This window comes from Ranitomeya imitator, chromosome 3, assembly GCF_032444005.1.
Source record: "Ranitomeya imitator isolate aRanImi1 chromosome 3, aRanImi1.pri, whole genome shotgun sequence".
Classification (NCBI taxonomy): Eukaryota; Metazoa; Chordata; class Amphibia; order Anura; family Dendrobatidae; genus Ranitomeya; species Ranitomeya imitator.
In genome coordinates, this window is record NC_091284.1 from 492,171,741 (window position 1) to 492,196,647 (window position 24,907).

Consider the following 24,907-nt stretch of genomic DNA (forward strand, 5'->3'; position numbering starts at 1 on the left):
GCCTGACTCTCCGGGTGTTCCTGAGCCGGCGGGTATTCTCAAAGAGGGAGTAATTTTGTCTGCCATCTCCCCTGATTTGCGGCGGGTGCTGCAAAAATTTCAGGCTGATAGACCTGACCGTTGCCCAGCGGAGAAACTGTTTGTCCCTGATAGATGGACTAGTAGAGTTACCTCTGAGATTCATTGTTCAGTGTTGGCTGGGCATCCTGGAATCTTTGATACCAGAGATTTGGTGGCTACATCCTTTTGGTGGCCATCTTTGTCACGGGATGTGCGTTCTTTTGTGCAGTCCTGTGGGACTTGTGCTCGGGCTAAGCCCTGCTGTTCTCATGCCAGTGGGTTGCTTTTGCCCTTGCCGGTCCCGAAGAGGACGCATATTTCTATGGATTTTATTTCGGATCTCCCCGTCTCTCAAAAGATGTCGGTCATTTGGGTGGTTTGTGATCGCTTTTCTAAGATGGTCCATTGGGTACCTTTGTCTAAATTGCCTTCCTCCTCTGATTTGGTGCCATTATTTTTCCAGCATGTGGTTCGTTTACATGGTATCCCGGAGAACATCGTTTCTGACAGAGGTTCCCAGTTTGTTTCGAGGTTTTGGCGATCTTTTTGTGCTAGGATGGGCATTGATTTGTCTTTTTCCTCGGCTTTCCATCCTCAGACTAATGGCCAAACCGAACGAACTAATCAGACTTTGGAAACATATCTGAGATGCTTTGTTTCTGCTGATCAGGATGATTGGGTGTCCTTTTTGCCATTGGCTGAGTTCGCCCTTAATAATCGGGCCAGCTCGGCTACTTTGGTTTCGCCATTTTTCTGCAATTCTGGTTTCCATCTGCGTTTCTCTTCAGGGCAGTTTGAGTCTTTGGACTGTCCTGGTGTAGATACTGTGGTGGATAGGTTGCAGTAGATTTGGACTCATGTGGTGGACAATTTGACATTGTCCCAGGAGAAGGCTCAACGTTTCGCTAACCGCCGGCGCTGTGTGGGTCCCCGACTTCGTGTTGGGGATTTGGTTTGGTTGTCGTCTCGTTATGTTCCTATGAAGGTTTCCTCTCCTAAGTTTAAGCCTCGTTTCATTGGTCCGTATAAGATTTCTGAGGTTATCAATCCTGTGTCATTTCGTTTGGCCCTTCCTGCTTCTTTTGCCATCCATAATGTGTTCCATAGGTCGTTATTGCGGAGATACAGTTAGGGCCAGAAATATTTGGACAGTGACACAATTTTCGCGAGTTGGGCTCTGCATGCCACCACATTGGATTTGAAATTAAACCTCTACAACAGAATTCAAGTGCAGATTGTAACGTTTAATTTGAAGGGTTGAACAAAAATATCTGATAGAAAATGTAGGAATTGTACACATTTCTTTACAAACACTCCACATTTTAGGAGGTCAAAAGTAATTGGACAAATAAACATAACCCAAACAAAATATTTTTATTTTCAATATTTTGTTGCAAATCCTTTGGAGGCAATCACTGCCTTAAGTCTGGAACCCATGGACATCCCCAAACGCTGGGTTTCCTCCTTCTTAATGCTTTGCCAGGCCTTTACAGCCGCAGCATTCAGGTCTTGCTTGTTTGTGGGTCTTTCCGTTTTAAGTCTGGATATGAGCAAGTGAAATGCATGCTCAATTGGGTTTAGATCTGGAGATTGACTTGGCCATTGCAGAATGTTCCACTTTTTGGCACTCATGAACTCCTGGGTAGCTTTGGATGTATGCTTGGGGTCATTGTCCATCTGTACTATGAAGCGCCGTCCAATCAACTTTGCAGCATTTGGCTGAATCTGGGCTGAAAGTATATCCCGGTACACTCCAGAATTCATCCGGCTACTCTTGTCTGCTCTTATGTCATCAATAAACACAAGTGACCCAGTGCCATTGAAAGCCATGCATGCCCATGCCATCACGTTGCCTCCACCATGTTTTACAGAGGATGTAGTGTGCCTTGGATCATGTGCCGTTCCCTTTCTTCTCCAAACTTTTTTCTTCCCATCATTCTGGTACAGGTTGATCTTTGTCTCATCTGTCCATAGAATACTTTTCCAGAACTGAGCTGGCTTCTTGAGGTGTTTTTCTGCAAATTTAACTCTGGCCTGTCTATTTTTGGTATTGATGAATGGTTTGCATCTAGATGTGAACCCTTTGTATTTACTGTCATGGAGTCTTCTCTTTACTGTTGACTTAGAGACAGATACACCTACTTCACTGAGTGTGTTCTGGACTTCAGTTGATGTTGTGAACGGGTTCTTCTTCACCAAATTAAGTATGCGGCGATCATCCACCACTGTTGTCATCCGTGGACGCCCAGGCCTTTTTGAGTTCCCAAGCTCACCAGTCAATTCCTTTTTTCTCAGAATGTACCCAACTGTTGATTTTGCTACTCCAAGCATGTCTGCTATCTCTCTGATGGATTTTTTCTTTTTTTTCAGCCTCAGGATGTTCTGCTTCACCTCAATTGAGAGTACCTTTGACCGCATGTTGTCTGCTCACAGCAACAGCTTCCAAATGCAAAACCACACACCTGGAATCCACCCCTGACCTTTTAACTACTTCATTGATTACAGGTTAACGAGGGAGACACCTTCAGAGTTAATTGCAGCCCTTAGAGTCAATTGTCCAATTACTTTTGGTCCCTTGAAAAAGAAGACGCTATGCATTACAGAGCTATGATTCCTAAACCCTTTCTCCGATTTGGATGTGGAAACTATCATATTGCAGCTGGGAGTGTGCACTTTCAGCCCATATTATATATATAATTGTATTTCTGAACATGTTTTTGTAAACAGCTAAAATAACAAAACTTGTGTCATTGTCCAAATATTTCTGGCCCTAACTGTACGTGGCGCCTGTGATTCCATCCGTTGATCCTCCTGCCCCGGTGTTGGTTGAGGGGGAGTTGGAGTATGTGGTGGAGAAGATTTTGGATTCTCGTATTTCGAGACGGAAACTCCAGTACCTGGTCAAGTGGAAGGGTTATGGTCAGGAAGATAATTCCTGGGTTTTTGCCTCTGCCGATCTGGTTCATGCCTTTCATTTGGCTCATCCTGGTCGGCCTGGGGGCTCTGGTGAGGGTTCGGTGACCCATCCTCAAGGGGGGGGTACTGTTGTGAATTCTGTTGTCGGGCTCCCACCTGTGGTCATGAATGGTACTTCGGCTGGTTCTATCCATGGAATTCCTCTGGTGGCTGTGGGTGTTTCTGAGTTTCCTTCCACAGGTGACGAGGTTAATTCGTTAGCTGGCTGCTCTATTTAACTCCACTTAGATCTTTGCTCCATGCCACCTGTCAATGTTCCAGTATTGGTCTTATTCACTCCTGGATCGTTCTTATGACTTGTCTTCCCAGCAGAAGCTAAGTGCCTGCTTGTTTTTCTCTGGTTTGCTATTTTTCTGTCAAGCTTGCTATTTTGTTTGTTGTCTTGCTTGCTGGAAGCTCTGGGACGCAGAGGGAGCGCCTCCGCACCGTGAGTCGGTGCGGAGGGTCTTTTTGCGCCCTCTGCGTGGTCTTTTTGTAGGTTTTTGTGCTGACCACAAAGCAACCTTTCCTATCCTCGGTCTGTTCAGTAATTCGGGCCTCACTTTGCTAAATCTATTTCATCTCTGTGTTTGTATTTTCATCTTTACTCACAGTCATTATATGTGGGGGGCTGCCTTTTCCTTTGGGGAATTTCTCTGAGGCAAGGTAGGCTTTATTTTTCTATCTTCAGGGCTAGCTAGTTCCTTAGGCTGTGCCGAGTTGCATAGGGAGCGTTAGGAGCAATCCACAGCTATTTCTAGTGTGTGTGATAGGATTAGGGATTGCAGTCAGCAGAGTTCCCACGTCCCAGAGCTCGTCCTTTATTATCAGTAACTACCAGGTCATTCCGTGTGCTCTTAACCACCAGGTCCATTATTGTCCTGACCACCAGGTCATAACACAAAGTGTCGCGAGGAGCATCGGTAAACGCCTTGCCTGGATCCGGGGGCTGACGGAGGGTGAGTATAGAACTATTTTTTATTTTAATTCTTTTTTTAACAGGGATATGGTGTCCACATTGCTATATATTACGTGGGCTGTGTTAGATACTGCGTGGCTGTGTTATATACTACATCTCTGTGCTAAATACTATCTGGGCTGTGCAATATACTATGTGGCTGTGATATATATATTACATGGCTGAGCTATATACTTCATCGCTGTGCTCTATACTACGTGGCCTGTTATGATCCGGTGACCTAGGAGCTGCATGAGAACTTTCACTGGAGAAAGTGGCCACTGTACTGACCGCAATCCTGAACTTAACACCTCAACTAGAAGTAGCCGTGGAGTGTACCTAACACACCTAGACACCTCGTCACAGCCGGAGGACTAAATACTCCTAAAGATGGAAATAGGAATACTATCTTGCCTCAGAGAAAATCCCCAAAGGATAGACAGCCCCCCACAAATATTGGCGGTGAGTCAGAGAGGAAAACACATACACAGGCAGAAAAACAGGATTAGCACATGAGGCCACTCTAGCTAGATAGGACAGGATAGGACGGAGTTCTGTGTGGTCAGTATAAAAACCCTTCAAAACATCCACAGCAGAATATACAAAAACTTCCTACATCTTACTAAAAGATGTAGGAGCGTAAATCTGCAACTCCAGTGAATCCTACAATCAGAGCAGGAATAAAACTGAAACAAGCACACTGGCAGTGTGCCACAGAAACAAAAACCAAACACTTATATTTGCTGAAATTGGCAGCAAGCAGGAGAAGCAAGAAAGTGATCCAACACTTCACAAGGAACATTGACTACTGGCAAGGGCTAAAGGATCCTGCCCACTTAAATATCCCAGTCAGAATTGTAATCATCCGATACACCTGGCCAGGTCTGTGACTCAGAGACAACTGCATTCCCACCTACAACCACTGGAGGGAACCCAAGAGCAGAATTCACAACAGTACCCCCCCTTGAGGAGGGGTCACCGAACCCTCACCAGGGCCCCCAGGACGATCAGGACGAGCCAGATGAAAGGCATGGACCAAATCAGCAGCATGGACATCAGAGGCAAAAACCCAAGAATTATCCTCCTGGCCATAACCCTTCCATTTGACCAGGTACTGGAGCTTCCGCCTCGAAAAACGGGAATCCAAAATCTTCTCAACAACATATTCCAACTCCCCATCAACCAACACAGGGGCCGGAGGATCAACAGAGGGAACAACGGGCTCCACATATTTCCGCAACAAAGATCTATGGAAGACATTATGGATAGCAAAAGAGGCCGGAAGCGCCAGTCGAAAAGATGCCGGATTAATAATCTCAGAAATTCTATAAGGACCAATAAACCGAGGCTTAAACTTAGGAGAAGAAACCTTCATAGGAACATGACGGGAAGACAACCAGACCAGATCCCCAACCCAAAGCCGGGAACCAACACACCGATTAGCAAAACGTTGAGCCTCCTCTTGAGACAACACCAACTTGTCCACCACATGAGCCCAAATCTGCTGCAACCTGTCCACCACAGAATCCACACCAGGACAGTCAGAAGGCTCAACCTGCCCAGAAGAAAAACAAGGATGAAAACCAAAATTACAAAAGAAAGGCGAAACCAAGGTAGCAGAACTAGCCCGATTATTAAGGGCAAACTCGGCCAATGGCAAGAAGGCCACCCAATCATCCTGATCAGCAGACACAAAGCATCTCAAATAAGTCTCCAAGGTCTGATTAGTTTGCTCGGTCTGGCCATTTGTCTGAGGATGAAACGCAGAAGAAAAAGACAAATCAATGCCCAGCCTAGCACAAAAGGCCCGCCAAAACCTAGAAACAAACTGGGAACCTCTGTCGGACACAATATTCTCTGGAATACCATGCAAACGAACCACATTCTGAAAGAACAACGGAACCAAATCTGAAGAGGAAGGCAATTTAGGTAAGGGCACCAAATGAACCATCTTAGAGAACCGGTCACAAACAACCCAGATAACAGACATCTTCTGGGAGACCGGAAGATCAGAAATAAAATCCATCAAAATATGCGTCCAGGGCCTCTCAGGGACTGGCAATGGCAAAAGCAACCCACTAGCATGGGAACAACAAGGCTTGGCCCACGCACAAGTCCCACAGGACTGCACAAAAGAACGCACATCACGTGACAATGAAGGCCACCAAAAGGACCTACCAACCAAATCTCTGGTACCAAAAATGCTAGGATGACCGGCCAACACGGAACAGTGAACCTCAGAAATCACTCTACTAGTCCATCTGTCAGGAACAAACAATTTCCCCACAGGACAGCGGTCAGGTTTGTCAGCCTGAAATTCCCGAAGAACCCGTCGTAAATCAGGGGAAATGGCAGAAAGGACCACCCCCTCTTTCAGAATACCGACCGACTCTAAGACCTCAGGAGAATCAGGCAAAAACTCCTAGGGAGGGCATCAGCCTTAATATTCTTAGAACCCGGGAGTTACGAGACCACGAAATCAAAACGGGAAAAAAAACAAGGACCATCGAGCCTGTCTAGGATTCAGCCGTTTAGCAGACTCGAGGTAAATCAAATTCTTATGATCGGTCAAGACTACAATACGGTGCTTAGCTCCCTCAAGCCAATGTCGCCACTCCTCAAACGCCCACTTCATAGCCAACAACTCCCGATTGCCGACATCATAATTGCATTCAGCAGGTGAAAACTTACGGGAAAAGAAGGCACACGGTTTCATTAAGGAACCAACAGGATCCCTCTGAGACAAAACGGCCCCTGCCCCAATCTCAGAAGCGTCAACCTCAACCTGAAACGGAAGAGAAACATCCGATTGGCGCAACACTGGAGCAGAAGTAAATCAACGTTTAAGCTCCTGAAAGGCAGAGACAGCCGCAGAGGACCAATTCGCCACATCAGCGCCTTTCTTCGTCAAATCGGTCAAGGGTTTAACCATGCTGGAAAAATTAGCAATGAAACGGCGCTAAAAATTTGCAAAACCCAAAAATTTCTGAAGGCTCTTCACGGATGTGGGCTGAATCCAATCATGAATGGCCTGAACCTTAACCGGATCCATGTCTATAGACGAAGGAGAAAAAATGAAGCCCAAAAAAGAGACTTTCTGCACCCCAAAGAGACACTTAGACCCTTTCACAAACAGGGCATTGTCACGAAGGATCTGAAATACCATCCTGACCTGTTGCACATGAGACTCCCAATCATGGGAAAAAATCAAAATATCGTCCAAATATACAATCAAGAATTGATCAAGATAAGTCCGGAAGATATCATGCATGAAGGACTGAAAAACAGATGGAGCATTAGAGAGTCCGAATGGCATCACAAGGTATTCAAAATGGCCTTCGGGCGTATTAAATGCAGTTTTCCATTCATCACCCTGCTTAATACGAACAAGATTATATGCCCCACGAAGGTCAATCTTCGTAAACCAACTAGCTCCCTTAATCCTAGCAAACAAATCGGAAAGCAAAGGTAAAGGGTATTGAAATTTGACCGTTATTTTATTCAAGAGGCGATAATCTATACAGGGTCTCAATCTTTTTTAGCAACAAAAAAGAACCCCGCTCCCAAGGGTGAAGAAGATCGCCGAATATGCCCTTTCTCCAAAGACTCCTTAAAATAGCTCCGCATGGCGGTATGTTCAGGCACAGATAGATTAAAAAGTCGACCCTTAGGAAACTTACAGCCTGGAATCAAGTCAATAGCACAATCGCAGTCCCTGTGCGGTGGAAGGAAACTGGACTTGGGCTCATCGAATACATCCTGAAAATCAGACAAAAACTCTGGAATTTCAGAAGGTGAAGAAGAGGAGATTGACATCAAAGGAACATCATTATGAACCCCCTGACAACCTTAACTAGTCACAGACATGGACTTGCAATCCAACACAGGATTATGTACCTGCAACCATGGAAAACCCAGCACGATAGCATCATGCAAGTTATGCAACACCAGAAATCGACAATCTTCCTTATGGGCTGGCGCCATGCGCATGGTCACCTGTGTCCAAAACTGGGGCTTATTTTTAGCCAAGGGTGTAGCATCAATGCCCCTTAAAGGAATAGGGTTCTGCAAAGGCTGCAAGGGAAAACCACAACGCTTGGCAAACTCAAAATCCATTAAATTCAAGGCGGCGCCTGAATCCACAAACGCCATGACAGAAAATGATGACAATGAGCAGATCAAGGACACAGATAACAGAAATTTAGGTTGTACAGTACTGATGGTAATTGAACTGGCGATCCTCTTTGTCCGCTTAGGGCAGACAGAAATGACATGAGAAGCGTCGCCACAATAATAACACAACCTATTTTGACGTCTGAAACCTTGTCATTCCGTTCTAGACAGAATTCTATCACATTGCATAGGCTCAGAAATTTGCTCTGAGGATAACGCCACAGCGCGCACAGTTCTGCGCTCCCTCAGGCGTCGGTCAATCTGAATGGCCAGAGACATAGAATCACTCAGACCGGAAGGCGTGGGAAACCCCACCATAACATCTTTAACAGATTCAGAAAGCCCCCTTCTGAAAATTGCCGCCAAAACATCATTATTCCATTTAGTCAACACAGACCATTTTCTGAATTTCTGACAATACAATTCTGCCGCCTCTTGACCCTGAGACAGGGCCAACAAGGTTTTCTCAGCTTGATCCACAGAATTAGGTTCATCATATAATAGTCCTAAAGCCTGAAAAAAGGAGTCAATATTAACCCCTTTCTGCCAGCTGACGGAATAGTACGTCAGCTGGCAGATCCCCTGCTTTGAGGTGGGCTCCGGAGGTGAGCCCACCTCAAAGCCGCGACATGTCAGCTGTTTTGTACAGCTGACATGTGCGCGCAATGAGCGCGAGCGGAATCGCGATCCGCCCGCGCCCATTAACTAGTTAAATGCCGCCGTCAAGCGCTGACAGCGGCATTTAACTAGCGCTCCCGGCCGCGCGGCCGGGAGTACTCGCACTGCGGACCCCCGTCACATGATCGGGGGTCAGCAGTGCATCGCCATAACAACCAGAGGTCTCCTTGAGACCTCCATGGTTGTTGATGGCCGATTGCTTTGAGCGCCACCCTGTGGTCGGCGTTCAAAGCAACCCTGCATTTCTGCTACATAGAGGTGATCTGTACTTCACCTCTATGTAGCAGAGCCGATCGAGTTATGCATGCTTCTAGCCTCCTATGGAGGCTATTGAAGCATGCCAAAATTTAAAAAAAAAGTGATTAAAAATATAAAAAAAATAAAAAATATATAAAAGTTCAAATCACCCCCCTATCGCCCCAATCAAAATAAAACAATTAAAAAAAAATCAAACATACACATATTTGGTATCGCCGCGTTCAGAATCGCCCGATCTATCAATAAAAACAAAGGATTAACCTGACCGCTAAATGACGTAGCGAGAAAAAAAATCAAAACGCCACAATTACGTTTTTTTGGTCGCCGCGACATTGCATTAAAATGCAATAACGGGCGATCAAAAGAACGTATCTACACCAAAATGGTATCATTAAAAACGCCAGCTCGGCACGCAAAAAATAAGCCCTCACCTGACCCCAGATCACGAACATTGGAGACGCTACGGGTATCGGAAAATCGCGCATTTTTTTTTTTTTTTTGTTAGCAAAATTTGGAATTTTTTTTCACCACTTAGATAAAAAATAACCTAGACATATTTGGTGTCTATGAACTCGTAATGACCTGGAGAATCATAATGGCAGGTTAGTTTTAGCATTTAGTGAACCTAGCAAAAAAGCCAAACAAAAAACAAGTGTGAGATTGCACTTTTTTTGCAATTTCATCACACTTGGAATTTTTTTCCTGTTTTCTGTTACATGGCATGGTAAAATCAATGGTATAGTTCAAAAGTACATCTCGTCCCGCAAAAAATAAGCCCTCACATGGCCATATTGACGGAAAAACAAAAAAGTTATGGCTCTGGGAAGGAGGGGAGCAAAAAACGAAAATGAAAAAGCGGAAAAAGCTCCGGGGGTGAAGGGGTTAAGCAAAGCCAGATTCCCAGATTCCAGGGAAAACGCCCAATCCTGCGGGTCGCCACGCAGCAGGGAGATTACGATTTTTACCTGCTGAATGGAATCACCAGAGGATCAAGGTCTCAGGTCAAAAAACAGTTTACAGTTGTTTATAAAACTCAAAAATTTAGACCTGTCACCAGAAAACAAATCAGGAGTAGGAATCTTTGGTTCTAAAGCAGGAGTTTGAACAATATAATCAGAAATACCTTGCACCCTAGCAGCAAGGTGGTCTACACGAGAAGCTAATTCCTGAACATTCATGCTTGCACCAGGCTCCTCAGCCACCCAGAGATAAAGAGGGAGGAGAAGACAAAACAGACTGGAGAAAAAAAATGGCTCAAGAGCTTCCTATCCTTCTTCTGAGATGCATTTAACTCATTGTTGGCCAGTAGTACTGTTATGATCCGGTGACTTAGGAGCTGCATGAGAACTTTCACTGGAGAAAGTGGCCACTGTACTGACCGCAATCCTGAACTTAACACCACAACTAGAAGTAGCCGTGGAGTGTACCTAACACACCTAGACACCTCGTCACAGCCGGAGGACTAAATACCCCTAAAGATGGAAATAGGAATACTATCTTGCCTCAGAGAAAATCCCCAAAGGATAGACAGCCCCCCACAAATATTGGCGGTGAGTCGGAGAGGAAAAAACATACACAGGCAGAAAAACAGGATTAGCACAGGAGGCCACTTTAGCTAGATAGGACAGGATAGGACGGAGTTCTGTGCGGTCAGTATAAAAACCCTTCAAAACATCCACAGCAGAATATACAAAAACTTCCTACATCTTACTAAAAGATGTAGGAGCGTAAATCTGCAACTCCAGTGAATCCTACAATCAGAGCAGGAATAAAACTGAAACAAGCACACTGGCAGTGTGCCACAGAAACAAAAACCAAACACTTATCTTTGCTGAAATTGGCAGCGAGCAAGAGAAGCCAGAAAGTGATCCAACACATCACAAGGAACATTGACTACTGGCAAGGGCTAAAGGATCCTGCCCACTTAAATATCACCGGTCAGAATTGTAATCATCCGATACACCTGGCCAGGTCTGTGACTCAGAAACAACTGCATTCCCACCTACAACCACTGGAGGGAACCCAAGAGCAGAATTCACAACAGTGCCTGTGTTATATACTGCATGGGCAGTGTTATATACTACGTCTCTGTGCTATATACTATGTGGCTGGGCAATATACTATGTGGCTGCTATATCTACTGTGTTGGCTGTGGTATATACTATGTGGGCTGTGTTATATACTACGTCGCTGTGCTATATACTACGTGGCTGTGCTATATACTACGTGGCTGCTATATACTATGTGGCTGTGCTATCTACTGCGTGGGCTGTGTTATATACTATGTGGGCTGTGTTATATACTACATCAATGTGCTATATACTACGTGGCTGTGTTATATACTACATGGCTGCTATATACTACGTGGCTGTGCTATCTACTGTGTGGGCTGTGCTATATACTATGTGGGCTGTGTTATATACTACATCGCTGTGCTATATACTACATGGCTGTGCTATATACTATGTGGCGTGCTATATACTACGCAGCCGGCCGCGACCAATCAGCGACGTACATACATACAACCATATTCTAGAATACCGAATGCATTAGAATCGAGCCACCATCTAGTATATACATAATCATCTAAAGGTCTGTTTGTCTATAACAGAAATCCCGTGTCGCTGATTTGTCGCGGGCGGCTGGCGCGACCAATCAGCGACAGGTGCAGTCAGGCCATACCGGCCGCGACCAATCAGCGATATTGCAGGGGGATTTAAACACCACTTTGTAAATAAAGTACATACATATTCTAGAATACCCGATGCGTTAGAATCGGACCACCATCTAGTAAATATATAATAGCAAGGCCGATGTTTATGAATGAACATTTAATTTAAAAAAAATTGGGAAAAAAATGGCGTGGGCAATTTTCTCCGCCAGAGGGGGAAAGCCGACGGCCGGGGGCCAATATTTGTAGCCTGGGAAGGGGTTAATACCCATGGCCCCTCCCAAGCTATGAATATCAGCTCGCAGCTGTCCGCGTAGCCTTTACTGGCTATTAAAATACAGTTAGGGCCAGAAATATTTGGACAGTGACACAATTTTCGCGAGTTGGGCTCTGCATGCCACCACATTGGATTTGAAATTAAACCTCTACAACAAAATTCAAGTGCAGATTGTAACGTTTAATTTGAAGGGTTGAACAAAAATATCTGATAGAAAATGTAGGAATTGTACACATTTCTTTACAAACACTCCACATTTTAGGAGGTCAAAAGTAATTGGACAAATAAACATAACCCAAACAAAATATTTTTATTTTCAATATTTTGTTGCAAATCCTTTGGAGGCAATCACTGCCTTAAGTCTGGAACCCATGGACATCACCAAACGCTGGGTTTCCTCCTTCTTAATGCTTTGCCAGGCCTTTACAGCCGCAGCCTTCAGGTCTTGCTTGTTTGTGGGTCTTTCCGTCTTAAGTCTGGATTTGAGCAAGTCAAATGCATGCTCAATTGGGTTTAGATCTGGAGATTGACTTGGCCATTGCAGAATGTTCCACTTTTTGGCACTCATGAACTCCTGGGTAGCTTTGGCTGTATGCTTGGGGTCATTGTCCATCTGTACTATGAAGCGCCGTCCAATCAACTTTGCAGCATTTGGCTGAATCTGGGCTGAAAGTATATCCCGGTACACTTCAGAATTCATCCGGCTACTCTTTTCTGCTCTTATGTCATCAATAAACACAAGTGACCCAGTGCCATTGAAAGCCATGCATGCCCATGCCATCACGTTGCCTCCACCATGTTTTACAGAGGATGTGGTGTGCCTTGGATCATGTGCCGTTCCCTTTCTTCTCCAAACTTTTTTCTTCCCATCATTCTGGTACAGGTTGATCTTTGTCTCATCTGTCCATAGAATACTTTTCCAGAACTGAGCTGGCTTCTTGAGGTGTTTTTCTGCAAATTTAACTCTGGCCTGTCTATTTTTGGTATTGATGAATGGTTTGCATCTAGATGTGAACCCTTTGTATTTACTGTCATGGAGTCTTCTCTTTACTGTTGACTTAGAGACAGATACACCTACTTCACTGAGAGTGTTCTGGACTTCATTTGATGTTGTGAACGGGTTCTTCTTCACCAAATTAAGTATGCGGCGATCATCCACCACTGTTGTCATCCGTGGACGCCCAGGCCTTTTTGAGTTCCCAAGCTCACCAGTCAATTCCTTTTTTCTCAGAATGTACCCAACTGTTGATTTTGCTACTCCAAGCATGTCTGCTATCTCTCTGATGGATTTTTTCTTTTTTTTCAGCCTCAGGATGTTCTGCTTCACCTCAATTGAGAGTTCCTTTGACCGCATGTTGTCTGCTCACAGCAACAGCTTCCAAATGCAAAACCACACACCTGGAATCCACCCCTGACCTTCTAACTACTTCATTGATTTCAGGTTAACGAGGGAGACGCCTTCAGAGTTAATTGCAGCCCTTAGAGTCCATTGTCCAATTACTTTTGGTCCCTTGAAAAAGAGGACGCTATGCATTACAGAGCTATGATTCCTAAACCCTTTCTCCGATTTGGATGTGGAAACTATCATATTGCAGCTGGGAGTGTGCACTTTCAGCCCATATTATATATATATAATTGTATTTCTGAACATGTTTTTGTAAACAGCTAAAATAACAAAACTTGTGTCACTGTCCAAATATTTCTGGCCCTAACTGTAGGTGGACCCCCCAAAAAAAAATGACGTGGGGTCCCCCTATAATTTATAGCCAGAAAGGCTACGCAGACAGCTGTGGGCTGATATTCATAGCCTAGAGAGGGGCCATGGATATTGGCTCCCCTCCCAGCTACAAATACCAGCCCACAGCTGCCCCAGAAATGGCGCATCTGTAATGCGCCAATTCCGGCACTTAGCCCCTCTCTTCCCACTCCTGTGTAGCAGTGGGATATGGGGTAATAAGGGGTTAATGTCACCTTACTATTATAAGGTGACATTAAGCCGGGTTAATAATAGAGAGGCGTCAATAAGACGCCTCTCCATTATTAATCCTAGAGCAGTAAAAGAGTTAAAAAAGAAATAAAGACACAGCCAGAAAAAAAGTATTTTACTATTCTTAATTTCTCCATACTTACCATACTCGATCGCTTGCAAAAACCGTAAAATAATAAACCGTATACTCCCTGTCCGACGCAGTCCAATTAATAATGGGTGTCCCACGACGATCTCCCCTATAGAACAGTGACATCGTGTGATGTCACTGCTCTATAGGACCTCCAGTGACACACTGACAGGAGACAATGGCTCCTGCAGTGCATCACTGAGAGGTTACTCTAGTTCACTGGTCTCACTTTATGGCAATTGCTGCGTGGGAACTTTCTCACACAGCAATGCCAAAAGTGAGACTAGGAACTATTATCTAACAGGGGCTTAGGAATACATTGTGAGCATACCCTCCATCATTGTATTCCTGGAGCCCCTGGAGAGCGGTCACATCAGCTGATGCTGCTGCTCTCCATGGGAGATCATCGTGGGACACTCATTTTAATTGGATTTCTGCGGATCAGGGAGTATATTGTTTGTTTATTATTTTAATATGTACTCTATGTTTAATGTACTGCATGTCTATATGTATGTACTGTATGTATGTGTTGTATGGTGTATGTTGCATGTTGTATGGTGCATGTTGTATGGTGCATGTCGTATGGTGCATGTTGCATGACGTATGTTGTCGCATGTTGTCGCATGTTGTCGCATGTCGCATGCTGTTGCATGTTGTCGCATGTTGCATGTCATCGCATGTCGCCGCATGTTGCATGTTGTCACATGTTGCATGTTGTTTCATGTCGCATATTGTATGTTGCATGTCACATGTTGCATTTTGTCGCATGTTGCATGTCGCATGTTGTCACTTGTTGCATGTTGTCACATGTCGCATGTTGTCACATGTCACATGTCTTTGCATGGGGCATGTTGCATGTGGTATGTTGCATGTTGCATGTCACATGTGGTCACATGTCGCCACACGTTGCATGTTGTCGCATGTTGCATGTCGTTGCATGTCGCATGTTGCATTTCACATGTTGTATTTTGCATGTTGCATGTCATTGCATGTTGTATGTTGCATGTCGCATGTTGCATGTCGCATGTTGCATGTCGCATGTTGCATGTCGCATGTTGAATGTTGCATGTTGAATGTCACATGTCATCGAATGTTGCATGTTGCATGTCGCATGTTGCATGTTGTCGCATGTTTATGGTACATGTTGTCGCATGTTGCATGTTGCATGTTCTCGCATGTTGTCGCATGTCGCATGTGGCATGTTGTCGCATGTTGCATGTTGTTGCATGTTGCATGTTGTTGCATGTTGCATGTTGCATGCTACATGTTGTCGCATGTCACATGTTGTATGTTGCATGTTGCATGCCACATGTCGCCACATGTCACATGTTGCATGTCGCATGTTGCATGTTGTCGCATGTTGTATGTTGCATGTTGTATGTCACATGTTGTTGCATGTCACATGTCGCATGTTGCATGTTGTCGCATGTCACATGTTGTATGTTGAATGCCGCATGTCGCATGTTGTATGTCGCTTGTCACATGTTGTAGCATGTTTCATGTAGCATGTTGTTTGCATGTTGTCGCATGTCACATGTTGCATGTCACATGCTGCATGTCACATGTCATCACATGTCACATGTCGTCGCATGTTGCATGTCGAATGTTGTTGCATGTTGTTGCATGTCGCATGTCGTCGCATGTTGCATGTCACATGTTGTTGCATGTCACATGTCACATGTTGCATGTTGCATGTTGTCGCATGTCACATGTTCTATGTCGCATGTTGCATGTCACATGTTGCATGTTGTCACATGTTGCATGTCGTTGCATGTTGCATTTCGCATGTTGTATGTTGGATGTCACATGTTGCAGGTTGCATTAGACATGGTTTATGTTGTGTGATGTATGTTGTGTGTTGTGTGTTGTATGTGTGCACACAGTGTAGACGTGTCCGGCTCTGCTACATCTGGATGCCTGACATCCAGATGTAGCAGAGCCGGTAGATGATCGCTGGAGATAACTTTCCAGCGATCACCTACACTACAGCATTCTCGCAAACAGCTGATCAGCTGTTTGCAAGAACCAGACTAGTGACTGGAGATAAGTCCCGGTCACGTGCACGGCACTTCTCGCGATAACATAAGTTATCGCGAGAACTGCAGTGGACGCAGGACTTCCGGGGGCAGGAAAGGTGAGTCGGCAGACATGCGTAGTAAGCTGCTTTTACACAGTTTCTATGCATGTGACTAATCATTAGATGCGATTTTATCGCATCTAATGATAGTCTATGGTAAATATACGGCATGGCGATGAAGCATCACCGCTTTGTAAACAAACATGCTGTGTTCTGAAAAGATGAGCTGCATGTCCGTTTACGCCGATCTGCAGCCTCCATGTTTTACCACATAGTGGAGATGTGATTTCATGAAATCTCCTCCACTATGCTGTAACATCTGGACACTGCGTGTTTGATGCTGCGGCTCTACGCAGTGTCAAACACGCAGCGTTTACTGAACATGGAAACATACTCTTATAGGCAATAAAATACAACTATTAAAAGTGGGCAGAAAACATCACAAGCACAGGCAACTATGGTGAGCTACCCAGGAAGTTACCCAAATAGGCAATATGTACATCCATATAAACAAATAATTAACATAGTAAAAAATCTATAAATACAAAAGATAATCCTATTTAACCATGCACTGAGGACACACATAAACGCAAAACAGTATATAGTAATTACATCATAACACAAGTGATAATGTGCATAGTTACCTATGGAGTACTCCTGGGAACCCATCACACCCGATGCACGTTTCGCAATGAAATGCTTCATCCAGGGGTGGTTGGGTACTGCCAGGGAGGATATAAATACAAACAAGGACCAATGAAAAGATTTTACCCTAATTGTCCTTGTCTGAAACTTCTGTGTAAGGATATCCCGGTTGGACACATAGACAAACAGAGGTGACGGCACATTCATTCAGCACGCACCACTCACAGTTGACCCGAAGGTAAAGTAATCACCGCCAAGATAAGGTACAGGCGCACCGGGATATCCTTACACAGAAGTATCAGACAAGGACAATTAGGGTAAAATCTTTCATTGGTCCTTGTTTGTATTTATACCTTCCCTGGCCAGTACCCAACCACCCCCGGACAAAGCATTTTATTGCGAAACGTGCGTCGGGTGTGGTGGGTTCCCAGGAGTACTCCATAGGTAGCTTTGCACAATATTGCTTATGCATACACTTGTGTTATGATTTAATTACTATATACTGTTTAGCGTTTATGTGTGTCCTCAGTGCATGTTTACATAGTATTATATTTTGTATTTATAGATTTTTTCTATGTTAATTATTTGTATATATGGATGTACATATTGCCTGGTTTCAAGAGACCTAGTGATTAAAAAGGCGTAAGGCATGTGGTAAGGGATTAGGAAGTGGAAGTGCTGATGATGGTACACACAGATGCTGAGGACATGTGGCAGATGTGACTACGCCTGCTGTTGGAGCACAAGAAACATGCACATCCATGACACATAGGTTTCTGTACCACTTTGTAGGGAGGTACAGTGCAACACTTCTGAAGCCAGAGCAGTGCAAACAGGTGGTCGGTTGGATAGCAGATAATGCTTCCAACAGGCTTGGCAGCATTATCCAGTCTTCCACATGGCCCAGTTTCACCAGCCTACAGCCTGAATAACTTAATCCTCATGCTGATCCTCCTTCCTTCCACACTAAGTCACTCTGTGGAGCTCCTATCAACATAATTTCTTGATTATGGCCTCTCAACCTGCATGCTCCAAGAGGGACAGGAGGACATGCTGTTTATTGATGCACAAAAATTATAGCAGCTACGGCAACAAAATGATCATGTGGAAGGCAAATATTGTCTAAGGAGGAAGATGAGGAGACAGAGCTGTCGCTAAACCTTGTTATTGTTATGTCACAAAGTCAGGAGGAACAGGGTGTGGGGGTGGAAGATGAGGAGGTGTTTGACAAAGTCACTGACCTAACCTGGGAAGCTGGCATGCAGAGCAAGGCTAGCAGCACAGACAGGGAGAGATTTGCCACACTAAAACAGATAGGAAGAAGCAGTGACAAGATTGAGAAGGTGGGCAACAGTTCCACAGAGTAGCTACACTCCTGATTTTCTCTGACAAAAAGTTAGCTGTTCCTCAAACAGGTACTTTTTTAAAGGGAGTTCTGAGACAAGCAAAATGGCCATTTGCAACCTGCCTCATGACCACCACCAGTATAATCAGGCACATGTCATCTAAGAACACCACTCCTGCCCTGCATCTATCCTTGCATATTCTGACTTACCAGCATTAGGCACATCTAAATCCTTGTCATAGGAATAGTGTACAGCTGTCCCTACTCCATGCCTTGGAACGAAACAGAAAATTCCCAGCCACACACCCTCAAACCAAAGTTCTAAACAGGCACCTTTCCAGGCTACTTTTTGTTGAAATGTTGCCATTTAGGCAGGTAGGCATGGAGAATCTCAGGTGACTCTTGGTGGCACATATCATCTAAGCACCTGACTTGGTGGTTCAAATGCCTGGGTCCATGATTGGTGCCCGTGGCACCACTTACTCTTCCCCTTTGTTAGGTGCTTCCTAATCCCCTGTTCAAACCACTGGCACAGGTGCCTCCTGCACTGCACCTATCCTTGCACAATCTGACTTAACATCATCAAGCAATTCCAAACACTTGTCCCAGCACAGCTTTTAGGTGTCCCACTCTAGGCCTTGGAATGAAAGATAAAGTTTGCAGTCAACCAGTCACATGCCCAAATACTAATTGGACACATTTCAAGGCTGCTTGCCACACACCATGGCAGAGTTCCTTAAGCGAATAACAGACCAGACTGATATGTGTTTTTTTGCAGCTGAACCTTCAACAAGGCATGGTCTTGCTTGATAATAAACTCATACACTTATTATGCTTGGCACATGTGTTCAACTTGGTAGTTCAGTGTGGCATCTGAAAACATACCCAGATTTAGCAGAGCTTTAAGTCATAGTACGCTGCGTCATCACCAATTTCTGCAAATTGTCTACAACTGTTGTGGCTCTGGCAGTGCTGCAGCAGATGATACAAGTGCCAGCTCACCTACTGATGTGCAATATCACCATGTGCTGGAACTCCACACTGACATGCTGGCAATGCTTTGTGAGCAGCAGAGGCTAGTGGTTGATTACCAGCTCTAACACACCTGTCGGTATTCCGGTCATGCTCCACACATAAGAACTCAAGAGTGGGCATGGATGGCTGACATATGTGCAGTTCTCCAAGAATTTTAGGACTCCACAAAGATGGTGAGCGGAGATGACACCATAGCCAGCGCAACAATCCCGCTTCTGTGCATACTTAAACAGTCAATGTTCACAATTAAACATGAAGCTATGCATGCGGACCAGGTGGGATGGAAAAAGACATAATACAGAGAGATTGTAGCCAATCCAGCCTCATCTCATCTGTTCAGTGCGGACTGGGTAACAATGAGGAGGTGGATGCCTAGGATGAGGAAAAGGAGGAACATGAGCTGGTGGCTAGCGCAACATTGGGTAGTAGCCATACAACTTATGTTCCGTCTCTCCTATGTGGATGCACTGAGGATGGAAATGAGGAAGAAGAGAGGGAGGAGGAAATGGAGAGTTGCCATCATGATGGAGACAGGGAAGTGTTGGCTGTATGAGCTTGGCAAATATGGCTGACTTTATGCACAGCTGCCTTTCCAGTGACCCTGTATCTACATTGATCTTGGCCGAAAAAAAAAAGTACTGGTTGTTTGCCCTAGTAGACCCATGCTGCAAGAAGAACTTATTCTAAAATGGTGCTATAACAGAAGACCATTGTGGAAAATATGTCGAAAGAATTCCCATCAGACAACGCTAGCAGCAAGGGGCAACCAAGGAGAAGAGGCCAGAGAGACAAACGGTAGAGGCAGGGTTAGACTGTCAAAGGCATCAGCCAATTTCATTACACCAGCCCAATGTCCAGGGCCTAATGACTTGGAATTTTTGACAAGGAGGGAAAAGTTTTTAAAAATGGTCAAGCAATACCTGGCCGACCAAACCAGCGTATTTCCTTTTTCCTTTGTGACTTTCAAATATTGGGTCTCAAAGCTGAACACCTGTCATGAATTGTCCCTCTATGACTAGGTTGTGTTGTGCTGCCCTGATTCTACTGTTTTATCTGAGCGGGTTTTTAGTGCCGCTAGGGTGGTCATAACAGACATTTGCTTTTGCCTGCCAACTGAGTATGTTGACAAGCTCTCTCTCATAAAAATGAACAAAGCTTGGATTAGTACCCACTTTTACACATCACTGGATGACAGCAGCACATAAAGTGTATTTAAAGGGATCCTGTCACCCCGAAAATCGCGGGTGAGGTAATCCCACCGGCATCAGGGGCTTATCTGCAGAATTCTGTAATGCTGTAGATAAGCCCCCGATGTTACCTGAAAAAGGAGAAAAAGACATTAGATTATACTCACCCAAGGGCGGTCCCGCTGCTGGTCAGGTCGGATGGGAATCTCCGGTCCGCTCCGGCGCCTCCTATCTTCTTTCCATGACGTCCTCTTCTGATGTTCAGCCACGGCTCCGGCGCAGGCGTACTTTGCTCTGCCCTGTTGAGGGCAGACAAAGTACTGCAGTGCGCAGGCGCCGGGCCTCAGACCTTTCCGGCGCCTGCGCACTGCAGTACTATTCTCTGCCCTCAAGAGGGCAGAGCAAAGTACGCCTGCGCCGGAGCCGTGGCTGAAGATCAGAAGAGGACGTCATGGAAAGAAGATAGGAGGCGCCGGAGCGGACCGGAGACGCCCATCCGACCTGACCAGCAGCGGGACCACCCCTGGGTGAGTATAATCTAATGTCTTTTCCTCCTTTTTCAGGTAACATCGGGGGCTTATCTACAGCATTACAGAATGCTGCAGATAAGCCCCTGATGCCGGTGGGATTACCTCACCCGCGATTTTCGGGGTGACAGGTTCCCTTTAATAAGCCATATTTGAATGTGGCCTGCCAGTTGTTGCTTTTCAGAGGTCTATGGATGACCCTCCTTATAATTTTTGCCTGAGTTTGCACTCTCTGCATTACAATGGTATGTAAAATGTGCAATAAGCATTGAAAAATATTTCTGGATTAGATTACTTATCTATAGATTATTATGTTCTTTCTGTCACATTTTGCAGGTATATAGCAGTTAAAAAAATTGACTTGGTTACATTTCTTACCCATACACTTTTATGTTGTCTGGGTTACATTTCTTGGATATAACAGTCCAACAATATTTTAAAGATTTTGATGGGTTACATTTCTTATCCATACACTATTCTGTGGTCTTGGGTACATTTGCGTTATATGTAACACTTGAAAAAAAGCGTTAACAAATTTTACTGGGCTAAATTTTGCAGCCATAGAGTATTATGGGGTCTTAGATACATTTCTATGATACATAAACTCTCAAAAAGCGTTAACATTTTTTGCTGGGTTACATTTCTCACCAAAACACTATTTCGTGTTCTGGGGTACATTTTTTTGTGATATATAACACTCCCAAAAAGCATTAACATTTTTTGCTACGTTAAATTCCTCACCCATACACTATTCCGTCTTCTGGGATACATTTCTTTGTTATATAACCCTCAAAAAATGTATTAAAATTTGTTTCCGTATTATATTACTCATCCATAGGGTATTAAGTCTTCTTGGGTGCAGTTCAGTGCTACTTCTTCAAATAATTGTTCAAACTTTTTTCAGTATTATTTTGCTTATCCATAGAGTATTACATGTTGTTGGGTAGATTTTGGTGGTATCTAACCCTCAAAAAAAATGTTCACAAATGTATCTGTATTAGATTGCTCACCCATTCACTATTACGTGTTCTTCGTCTACTTTTTTGCTCTATAATCCTCAAAAAACTTGTTTAAAAATTTATGGGTATTATATTGCTCAATCAAAGGGTATAATGTGCCCTTGGACACATTTTGTTGGTATATAACCCTCTAAAAACTTGTTTAAAAATTTATTGGTATTATATTTCTTATTCATAGGAAATTAAGTATTCTTGGGTGCATTTCAGGTCTATCTAATGCTCTTAAAACTTTTTCAAAAAATTGTCAGTAATATATTGCCCATACATACAGTATTACATGTTCTTGGGCATATTGTTTTAGTATGTAACCCTTAGAAAACTTGTTTAAAAATGCATCTGTATGATATTGCTCATCCATAGACTTTTATTTATTCTCAGGGAGATTTTAGTGATATATAAACCTCAAAAACTTTGCTAAAAAATGTATCATTATTAAATTGCTCACCCTTATACTATTCTATGGTCTGGAGTACATTTCATTGATATATACCATATTTTCCACTTTGTAAGACGCTCTTTATTTTCCCCAAATTTGGGGGGGAAATGGGGGTGCGTCTTACAAAGCGGATATACCACTTACAGACTGGGATGAGGGGGTGTCCGCCGCCGCCTGCCACCGCTGCCGCCCGCCATCACTGTCACCTCGCCCGCCACCGCTGCTGCCCCGGGTGATGCTGGAGGCTCTGGTGCTGCGGGGGGCTCTGGCGACATTTTGTGAAAGACCAGAGCCCCCGGCACTTCTTCCATGCGTTCCTGTATGACTGACTCCGGGAAAATGGCCGCCGGAATCTCGGGAGATGAGATTTCAGCGCTGAGATCTCATCTCTCGAGATTCCGGTGGCCATTTTCCCGGAGTCAGTCATACAGGAACGCATGGAAGATCTCATCTCCTGAGATTCCAGCGGCCATTTTCCCGGAGTCAGTCATACAGGAACGCATGGAAGAAGTGCCGGGGGTGCTCTGATCTTTCACAAAATGTCGCCAGAGCCCCCCACAGCACCGAAGACAGCCCTGCAGCACCGGAGCCCCCCTGCAGACCCCCTCATCCCAGCCTGCAGCACAGGAGCCCCCTGCAGACCCCCTCATCCCAGCCTGCAGCACAGGAGCCTCCTGCAGCACCGGAGCCCCCCTGTAGACCCCGTCATCCCAGCCTGCAGCACAGGAGCCCCCTGCAGCACAGAAGCCCCCCTGCAGACCCCCTCATCCCAGCCTGCAACAATGCTCAACTCCTGCCTCCAGCAACGACCCTGGGACCCTGATCCACCACAGCAACAACCCCTGGTAAGTAATAAGACGCATGGATTATAAGACGCCCCACCAATTTATTAAAAAAAGTTTTTTCCTATTTTTCTCCTCAAAATTTGGGGTACGTCTTATAATCCGGAGCGTATTACAAAGCGAAAAATACGGTACCCCTCAAAAACTTGTTCAAAGTTTAATCATTATTATAATGTTCATCACTAGACTTTTCCGTGGTCTAGAGTACATTTTCTTGGTATGTAATCTTCAAAAGTGCATAGTTTTTATGAGTATAGGGGTACCAATACATGACAATTTGAACAGCATGTGTATGAGGCCCTCCTTATTGTCTAATACAAGGTGTATCTGAGTCCATCTGAGTCCCTAATTTTTGGCAGTTCTTGCTTCTATAAATTACAATGAAATTTCCTAATTTTTTATAAAAAAACAATTTTAGTTTAATTAAATTATATATATTTTTAAATACTTTTTAAGTTTAGCTTTATATACAAGACATTATAAAGGAAAAAATTATTCCTACCTTTTTTTTTCCTATAAAATGCAATTTTTCATTTGTTTGGAATATTTCATTGTCCCCTGAAGCTTTTTTCGGTTTTGCGTTCTCATTGTTCTCCTTCCCAGAGCCATAACTTTTTTATTTTTTCATCAATATGGCCATGTGAGAGCTGAGTTTTTGTGGGATAAGTTGTACTTTTGAATTACACCATTGGTTTTACCATGTTGTGTACAAAAAATGGGAAACACATTCCAAGTGCGGTGAAATTGCAAAAAAAGTGCAATCCCATACTTGTTTTTTGTTTGGCTTTTTCGCTAGGTTCACTAACTGCTAAAACTGACTTGCAATTATAATTCTGCAGGTCATTATGAGTTCATAGATACCAAAGATGTTTAATTTTTTTTTTCATCTAAGTGGTGAAAAAAAAATTTCAAACTTTGCTAACCAAAAAAATGTGCAATTTTCCATTACCCATAGCGTCTCCATTTTTTGTGATCTGGGGTTTAGCGAGGGCTTATTCTTTGCATGCCGAGCTGATGTTTTTAATGATACCATTTTCTGCAGATACTTTCTATTAACCCTGCTGTTCTGATCGCATTTACTATACACTTGTACTGTTTCGGGTCAAAATGACCCGTCCTATTAAAATGTTGATTTTAGCTACTGTGTTTTATTTGAATATCTATTTCATTTTTAAACTGTATGTGAACATGGTTGATCATAAGCAAATGAAAAATGAAATTAATACTTAATTTTTATTATTTTTTTTCAGAAAAAGGTTGCACGGGCTGTTTGCAATTATGTTCGCTTTATGGCATTCTTCACACAAATAACAAACATGCTTTAGATTTCTATTACTATAACATGAACTCTAACTAAATATAACTTTGTGTTAACATATTTGATAAAACAACAAATCAAAAAATAATGAAAACTTGTTTTTCTTTTTTATCTCTAAAAACGTTAAACAGGTTCATGCATTTTTACATTGAACACAATCATAAAGCACATGTCCTTCACATGGATATTTTGCACGCCAGGCACATGTCAGATTTGTTTTATTGTCACAAGAAGATGGACAGAAGCTACATCTCTTCTTTTTTTGTCTGGTAGCTGTGCTGGTGGAGGCCGTGGAGTCTCTTTCTTGAGCATGCTGGCGGACACTCATC